The 9,234-nt window shown below is 36.2% G+C and overlaps 1 protein-coding gene and 1 pseudogene across 7 annotated transcripts in view; both read right to left on the minus strand.

Moving 5' to 3' along the window:
* Cdh8 (cadherin 8) overlaps window positions 1-9,234 on the minus strand; it is a 340,737-nt gene that overhangs the window by 244,389 nt on the left and 87,114 nt on the right. The window lies entirely within an intron of this gene.
* Window positions 3,095-3,255, minus strand: LOC117283944 (annotated as a pseudogene).

Genomic DNA, 9,234 nt, shown 5'->3' on the forward strand with positions numbered 1-9,234 from the left:
ATATATATATATATATATATATATACACACACACACACACACACACACACACACACACACATACATATGTTCTAAATCAAGGGAGAAGGAATTAGAATAAACATTGTTTAAGGTTTGATCCTTTGGAAAAATCCTTCAGATGTAAGACCGTGAACGAAAGTACAGACATTGGATGCCGAGCAAATCTGATAGCAACACCTTAATCTCCTACCTCACATCCCTTTCTAGAGTCTTGTTTTATTTACAGTCTTGATTCCTGCCAAATTAACTCTCTGATCTGTGTCCTTGTTAGCTGTTTCTTCTAAGGGGTCAACTTATGAATTTACCAAACAGATGAAAGCCATTAGGTGGTAGAAGGACACTTTTTATGTCCTTAGATTTCTGTGACACCTGACAGATGGAGCTGATGCCCACAAATGACCCAGTGTTTCAACAATTGTTGTCTGTGCAGCAGGGATACAGCCAGGATGCAGTGTACTCATTTACGAGGAAGAACTATTAAGAGATTCATAATTTTGATTCAATAGGTTCCATTACTTCTTTTATGAGTCCACATAAGTCTCATTAATAGTAATAGCAATTATGTGGACTCACACTGTAGATTGGCATGTTGGGTATGCTGAGTTAATGGTGAGGTTTGAGAGGAAAAACTGGCTACAAAAGGTCTCATTTAGGATGTTTTGCATTTTCATTTGAAGTGGCTAATTACTGCCATTGAACTCTGCCATCAATACCTTTCATGACAATTTCATGGAAAGAGTAAAAAACAACAAATGTATCATTAGAAGCCACTGCGTGAGCAACTGGCTGTAATCTGAGTACTCCGCTAGACAGAGCTGGAGATCATTCACTTTCATTTCTCCCCTTGCTTCGGTTTTACCTTGATTCCCTTTGTTACATAATTCAACAGCACCATGCATTACGGAGAGTATGTGTTCTGTAGTCATTCGATTCTCAATGCCATTACCAGCTCTGTGATTCCAACATCATATAACTTTAGAAAAATCACTTTTGTTAGCTTAGCTTCTACATTGCTCTATAAATATTAATTGCTCACAGAGCCAGTGTGAGATTTACATTAGGTATAAATATGTCTATGAATGGCTAATACTTGTAGTGCTCACGGTATGGGTATAGTAGGTAGAGATCTTGATTCATTGACTATTACCTTATTTCTTTTGACATACATCTTTCACTAACCACACACAATTTCTTTATGGTGAGTGTGTGTGTGAGTGTGTGTGTGTGTGTGTGTGTGTGTGTGTGTGTGGAGAAGGCTATCCCACTGACATTATACAATGGTTGATAAAAATGTTGGGCAATGTTTACATTTTTTAAAAATCACACTAAAAGAAATATTTCCATAAATCCTTTCTCTTGCTTTGAACACATCCCATAGGTCTTGCCACTTTCTGAAGCAGATCGGAAAGTCCTATTTCCGATTTGTTTGTGGGAGATGTGATGAAATATGTAGTGAATGCTGCTTCTGGGTGCCTTCCAAAAGAAAGGCAGCTCATAAAATCGTTGCTGTTTATCCTTATTCACTACATTTGGCACTGTGAGACTTCTGGCTTTTCTGCAGGGTGAAAATGATCATGAAAGGTAAACATTTTAATGAATACAGGGCATCAAGGCAGCCAGGACAATGCACCTTAGGACACTCACAAAAGAAGACTTCCAGAAGCACTTCAGAAAGTGGCAAGAATGATGGATTAAATGTGTTTGAAGAGAAAGTATTTCGAGGGATATTAATGGTAGTGTGTCTTTTACTGTAGTGATTTTTTTTTAATTTCAACTCACTGTATTTTTATCTTACCACATATAGTATATTTATAAATGTAATATATAAATGTATGCTAAATTTCTACTTGAAATGATGCCAAGCCTATAAGTGTAGTCATACACTTCCCACTCAGTCAAATGTCAAAAGGTTTAGTTAGTAATTTCATATAAAGCTCACTTCACTAACTCGATCTACTACTCAGAGCTGGGCTTTTGATGTTATTCAAATCATAGCCAATGTTGAGGTTGGTGACATCTGATCAACAGTTGCCCTGGTCCAGGTGTTTGTCCAGCTCTATGTGAAAGGAGGGCCTGTTGCTATTTCTTGGAAATGGAGCATTCAGCAGGGGGGCAGTGTGATCAGGATGGCCTGCAGCGTGATGACGAAGTCTCAGTTATTTTTCAGCAATGTAAATGTGTTCATTGAAAATATTGTTTGACAAGTTTAGACTACATAAAATACTTTAAAATCATTGTTCTAAATCCTCCAATACCTATCATTAAACTACAAAGGGACAAGAGAGAGCTCCACTGCAATATCGTTGATGTAACCAGTCTTTCCCTTTAGTACAATTAGTTCCACTGAATTGCACTTTGCACACAATAGTTACACTTTTGTGACCCACATTAAGGATTACCAGAAATTAAAAATCCCATAAAACACCTCACTGTGATATTACATGTTTGGAACTGAGTTTGCTCATTGCACTGCCTAGTATATAACACAGGGGAAAAGCTTAGCTGAGAATATAAGTATTCCCAATACTAAGACAGTAACCAAATTTTGCTAGATGAACTAGTTTATTATATGGGTACTGTGATAGGTACAGTTAATCAGCTTTTCACCTCGCAATGAACACTAGCAAACTGAAAGTCATATTTGTGTGTGGCGTTATCAATAACAAATGTATATGAACTCTATTACACAATTTGGTGTGGTGGCTAAATTTATTATGCTGTTTTTGCCTATAAACATGTCCTCTGTTTTCATGACTTTGTTCTCAACTATGATCAATTTATAGACTACTATTATTGATTTTTATATTTTGTCTTTTTAATGTATTTTCCACTGCAGTAGGCTTTGGTTTCCTAAGGTAAATTATGGACATTTTTGAGAAATTTAATTTCATGCCCACCATATGCACGTGGTAATTCCACCTTACATTTTTCTAATTCTACCGCCTTCAGAAAGGAAACTGGCCAACTCTAAGGAGTAAGAATGCTGTGACTTCTGTGATTCTTCCTTGTTCTGGATAACTGTATCCATTTTATCCCTGTGCTTTCTCTCTTTTCCTTTGTTTCTTCTCTATCTTTCAATTCTAATACTGCCAAAAAGTGCAAATTTAATGATTAGCTCATTGCCAGGTCCTAACATTGCCTCTTATAATGATACATCTAGTAAGAGCGAAGAGACCCAGTTCTGCACCCTTTTTAATACTACACTTGATCTTAGCCAAAAGGCTGAGAAGCAATGCAACCCTTTTAATGAGTTAATAGAAATGGTAGTATAGTTTAGAGACACTAAGGTAGTGAATGCTGTGAGACCTCTTTTGATGGTGTTCAAGGATAGCTGCTGATGTGTAAGCCACCTCATCGAAACAACCTTTCCCTGACAGTAGTCTAGGCGGTCTGCATAAGATAAGAACATGAACAAACAAGCACATGGCTTTGTCAAACTGAGTACATGAAGTCATTCTTTATTAGCGTTAGGAGTGATTTAATATTGTGTGATCTGGTTTGATCTGTAAGGCTACAGTGTTAGAAGCTTGGTTTTCAGTGTGGAAACACAGCTGGGGGGGTATGGGCAGTGGAAGATTTTAGGTCATTGGGAAGTTCCCTCTAAAAGGATGGAGGCCAGGACCCTGAGTGGGTCTGGTGAGTGAGCTGTTGTAAAGTAAGCCTGGCCACTGGCTGGCACTTTAGCTTTCAGTCTCTTTAGCCAATTGATCTCTCACTCTCACATGTGCTCTGGCTACAGTGCTCTGGATACCAGGTGAGCCTCTTACTTGTGAAGAGGCCCCAGCCAGAACCAAGCAGATGCCAGTGCGATGACCTTAAATCTGCAGACCCGAATCTAAATTGATCTTTTTGCTTTCCAAATTATGGAGCCTTGAGTATTTTGCTACAATAGAAACAGACCAATACAAAACCTCACTTGTTTTGTTTCTCTCTCTCTTTTTTTTTTTAATTTGTTAAGGCTCCTCAGGCCCTACATACTTTTGAAATAAACGCCCATATAAGATTCTTAAACTTTAGTTTCCTAAGGAGTGAAGAGGGGCCAAGTTACATATCTAATAGTTTTAATTTTAACCCAGCCACCCCGACTCCAGAATTCCTGGTCTTAACAATGTGGCTAAAACAAAAATTTTCTGACAGCAAAGAATTTCCTTTAACTCTTTTTGTTCTCAGCCATCTTAGAGCAGCTAATTGCAAATCAGAGATTCTCAAGGAGAAACCCATTGTATTAAGCTAATCAATAGAGATCTCTAATAAATCTATAAATTGTGAAATCTAAATAAAATTATGTTAATCAATATATTGATACATACAAATTTATCTGACTCAGCCAAAAGCCAAAATTTAGCAGTCATAGGTCACTTTAATATATGCTAAGCCTTTTCTTCTTTGACTCTGTTCCATAACAAATATAAGGCAGGAATTGCGATTAAACAGAAGGTTGATCATTAATCAGTTTGTAATCACAACGGTGATTACAAATGAGTGGTTAAAAACAACTGCTTACTTAAATTTATATTCTGCAGTGCCAAGAGCAAGAAAAGTACTTAAAGTAATGATAAATAGTATGAATAGTAAAGGTAAAAATTGTGTTACTGTAGAGCATGAACCCAGGAATTTCTTTTTCAAATTATCTAAAATTATAAAAAAAAAACACAAACACACACAAAACACACACACACACACACACATGCACATATTTAATGAGAAATATAGTTGTATTGTACTCAGGTGCAAATCATTTTTAGATGTAAGTTAATCTGAAGACAATTGCAATTTGAAAACAGTATAAAAATGATTTGTAATAGGCACATTGAAGTCTCCAACCTTTGCTTACACTAGAACTATTCTTTCATGCACCCTTGAAAAGCATTTGAAGCTAGCTTATTTCTTTTATGTCAAAAAGACTGTAAGTTTAAAACCCTGCCTTGACCTTTCGAATTCAGAATTTATCATTCACAAACCCTTGGAGACACTTGCTTTAGGCTTAGAATGTAGGTTAAATAACTGTGGGGACTTTTTACTCCATAAAAATATACATAAACCCTTTTTTGATATTGGTAAAAATAATGCCTAGATTTAAAATAACAGCTAAAGTAAGTGTTTGTACTATACAGTTCCTTTCTCCATAGACCATTAAGGAATTCAAGCTATGAATTTGCGTTGTTAAGAAAACTGGTCTCTAGGTATTCCCGCGCAACAAAACAAAACAAAAGGCCTTAAATGTCACCTCCAGTGAAATTTCTGATGTTACTCTTCACAACATAGCTTGAGTAGCCAAAGAGAAAATGCAGGCTTTCCAACAACATGCTTCCAAAAGTGCCAGAGGATCCACCTGCAGATTTAGCCAAATCACCACGTTAAGGAGTTGCCTGGTGGTCACATCAAAGACTGGAGCAATTTTATGTGTATTTGGTCATACTAATTGATACTGAGAGATACAAATATTGTAATAATATTTCATTAGAAAAAGAAACAGTTGTGATAATGGGGACATTTTAAAACACTCATTAGAAATCCTGGACTGAGGATTTGGCTCAGTGGTTCCACCGCTTGCCTCAAAAGTGCAAGAACCAGAGGAGTTCAATCTCCCGTACTAGAAAAAGAAGTTAGAAATCACTGGTTCACGGTATGCTGGCTGAGGAAAATAGACACCATATTGTGCTACCTTCATAGTATTAAGCCACTTTTTGTGGATATTAGAAACATTTACTTTCTACTATTAGAAAGTATGACATACATGCCACTTGGTTCCATCAAGAAGTTCATAAAGGACTTTTTTTGCTATCATAGTGGTAAGTGTTAAACAAAAATGTTACCATTACAGGGTGTAATTTTTAAAACTCTACAATACTAAAGACGTGGTGCTGCGATTTCAACTGTAAGGATTTACACACGCATATTCACAGAAGTGTGTGCATACATGATCAATAATTAGACCACATGTGACATATGATAAATTATAACAAAAATACAAAACATTTTCATGATATAACATATTATTTAGTTTGAATAAAGCACCCCAGGACTTACTAGCTTAAAAAATTCAACATTATTAATACAGAAAAGCATTACAAAGTGTTTGGATTAGTGTGCTCTATAAATATGTTTGAGGTATTTATAGTTTCTTTCTCAAATATATATACCCTACAGAAAACTTAATCCGGGTTCTATGAGGCTTTGTTGTTTTGATTTTTACTTTTTTTTTTGTGGTGCAGGAAATTGAACCCAGAGCTTTGTGCATTCTAGGGAAGTGCGCTACCACTGAGCTACACCCTGTGTGAGGTTTAATATGTACAGAGTCCTACAACATTTTGCCACAATTATGCAATGACTCAGAGATAGCAACATAAACTTTAATAGTAGTTTAAGAATTTTGGAAACTGTATCATAATCTATTTTCTGGGCCTTAGTACTCATTTATTATTTTTTTTAAAAAACTATTATTGTTTACTGTCCTAATAATAATGAATAAATCATAACTGTCTCCTGTAATTAGGGCATGTACATTCTATTGCCTCTGATATCTTGGTTTGATTTCCACAGGAGAATACACAGGGAGTAGTTGAAGAACAGAATGAGCTCAAGAGAGGACATTCATAATCTTTAGCATAGTCCTTCTAAATTTTAATGTGTGTACCTACTTAGAAGTCTTGTTAAAATACAAATTTTGATCAAGTAAATATAGGATTGGGCCTAAGATTCTTAATTTTTTTTAATTATTTTTATTTTTATTGGTACCAGAGATTGCACTTGGGCTCTTGAGTTTGGGAGGCAGGTGGCAGAAGCACTGAGCCAAATCCCCGGCCCAAGATTCTCCACTTCTAAGAAGCTCCTAGATTATATTGAGTTGGGATCCAACAAGCCTGGATTCTATATAGTTAGACCCAGAAAATTCACCCTGTAGAAGGTAAAAATAGGAGAGAATTTCCTTAAGGCAGGGGCATTTACCAAGGAAGTAACATTTACTAAGGTGTTTGTTGTGCTCTTTTTTATTCATAAAAATCCTAAGGGAGACAGTTCCTCATTGAAATGCACAGAAAATAAGACTAAGAAAATTATAAAGCTAAATTTAAATATAGGTTCATCTCAAAGCTCTTTCTCTTTTCAATCAAACAAAGGAAACACATATTAGTTGAACAGTTTCAAGAAATCAAAATATATCCAAGATTACCAAGCCACAGAGGATGAGAATGACAGGTGAGGCTAAGGGTGTAAGAGGGGCCCATGTGTGAGCATGTTGTATCTATCTGTCTTAAGGATATGGACTGGTACCCAGAGTAACTTGGGAAAACTGATAAAAATTGAAATCAGGAATGTGCCATTTCCAGACCTGTGTTTTTGAAATATCATTCCGACTGATGTGAGGAAAACTGATTGAAGGAATTAGATCATGAAGCCAGTAAAAATGTTTTTAAAAACTAAATATATTCTTTAAAAATATATGGTGAAGTAAAGCAGACAGGCAAGGATCAATATATGGCTTAGTGTGGCAGCAACACAACTAGAGAGACAGGATGAGATGTAAGGAATATTTATTGAGATAAAGTGTTACTGATTCCATCTATTAATTTTATAGGCTTGGGTTTTTTTTTCTTGATGTTTGTGGATTTTCATAATTTGTTTGATTTTACATATGACAAAAAGGGTGGAGTTTCAATAAATTTTCTCCTACTTTAAATGTCACACAATCTAGTAAATGTTTTTCAAAGAAAGAGACAACATTATTGTTAAATGGTACAGACAGAACAATTTTAAAATACGTGAGTTTCTTTTTCTCTAGTGAGAGAATTAACCCTTCAGAAACTGCCATTTTGGTGATTGTATGGCTTCTGTCAGAGCATGCTACCTACTGCCTTCAGACAGACTCAATGGCAGGTGTGTTTACACAGTGCTGTCAAAGCCAAACTAAGTGAGAAGCTGAATGAATGAAGTTTCTTTGTCCCACCCCTACCAGAAGCAGTAAGTGGTCCCTAGATTGAGCCAAAGCCCAAAGCCCATCCAAACCTCTACACTTGATCTTAGCCAAAAGGCCGAGAAGTGACACCATCCAAACCTCTAAAGCACCAAGACCCTGAATACTGAAAAGTGCAGGTAGGGTATTCTGCCAAAGGGACATGGGGACAAACACACTTCAGAAGGCTCAGAAAAGAAATGTTAAATGTAGTTAGAAATCCAAGAAAAACTCCCACCTTGTTAATCCTTTTCCTAGGATAAACTCAGCTCATTAGAAAGAGCTCTCTGGTTGCTCTAAGTGGTAATTCCAAACTACTTAGAGTAAGTTGAAGGATAAAAATAAAAAGAGAGCTTAATGTCAGAAACTAATTAGGAGGCTGCTTTATTGTATCCTATACATTTAGGAACATGGGTTGTGGATTAGGCACATTTGATTTAACACAAACACTGTTTAACTTTACATAATTTATCTCTATTGTAATTTTTCAGATGCGAAAATAGAGTCAAATTATAGAACAGTGAGAGGTAGGAGCCTGGTATATAGCAATTACTCAATCAGTGGAAGCTGACAGTATTATTTCATTATGGGTCCCACGACTCCCTCTCCTGCAATGAATTTGAACGTCTGTCCTTACCCACTCATCTTTATATTCCTGGCACTATGCATGAGGCTTAGAGCATTGTTGGTATTCAAGACACGTATGTAGAATTATACGATGACCATGAGCTCTAAAATCACCAGAGAATTTAGGTCTGATTGTCACCCGCAGCTTTTCAGGGATAGAAATGTGAGCTTCAGCTTCTAGGGCAATAATTACAACTGCAGAACACAACTCTAAAGATAGATTCCATGCCAAGCCCCAAACAAATAGAACAGAGAGCGGAAACTGTTGAGAGGGTCGCCTGCTGGAAATATTTTGAAAATCTTTAACAGTGCTATTAACTATGTGGTCGTCTTTTGCAAAGCCACAGTGAATGTTTCTTTGTATCAGAGGGGAGGAGATGATTACATATGGGCTGGTCGTTAAGTGGCATTATTGATGACAATGACCCAATATTTTACAAATGGACTTTACAAGAGTCAAAAGTCCAGCAGTGATAGTCTATCTGCTTTAAACAAGCATGACAAACGCTGTGTTAGGATACAGTTAACCTATTTGGAATGCATCAATATTCTTCAAGATGTTTTTGTATGATTTCGAACTAGAAAAATAGAGCCATCATATTATTTTTCTATGAAATGAATTAGCCAATATATAT

This window comes from Fukomys damarensis, unplaced genomic scaffold (genome assembly GCF_012274545.1).
Source record: "Fukomys damarensis isolate Sample0158 unplaced genomic scaffold, DMR_v1.0_HiC HiC_scaffold_32, whole genome shotgun sequence".
In the NCBI taxonomy this organism is placed as follows: Eukaryota; Metazoa; Chordata; class Mammalia; order Rodentia; family Bathyergidae; genus Fukomys; species Fukomys damarensis.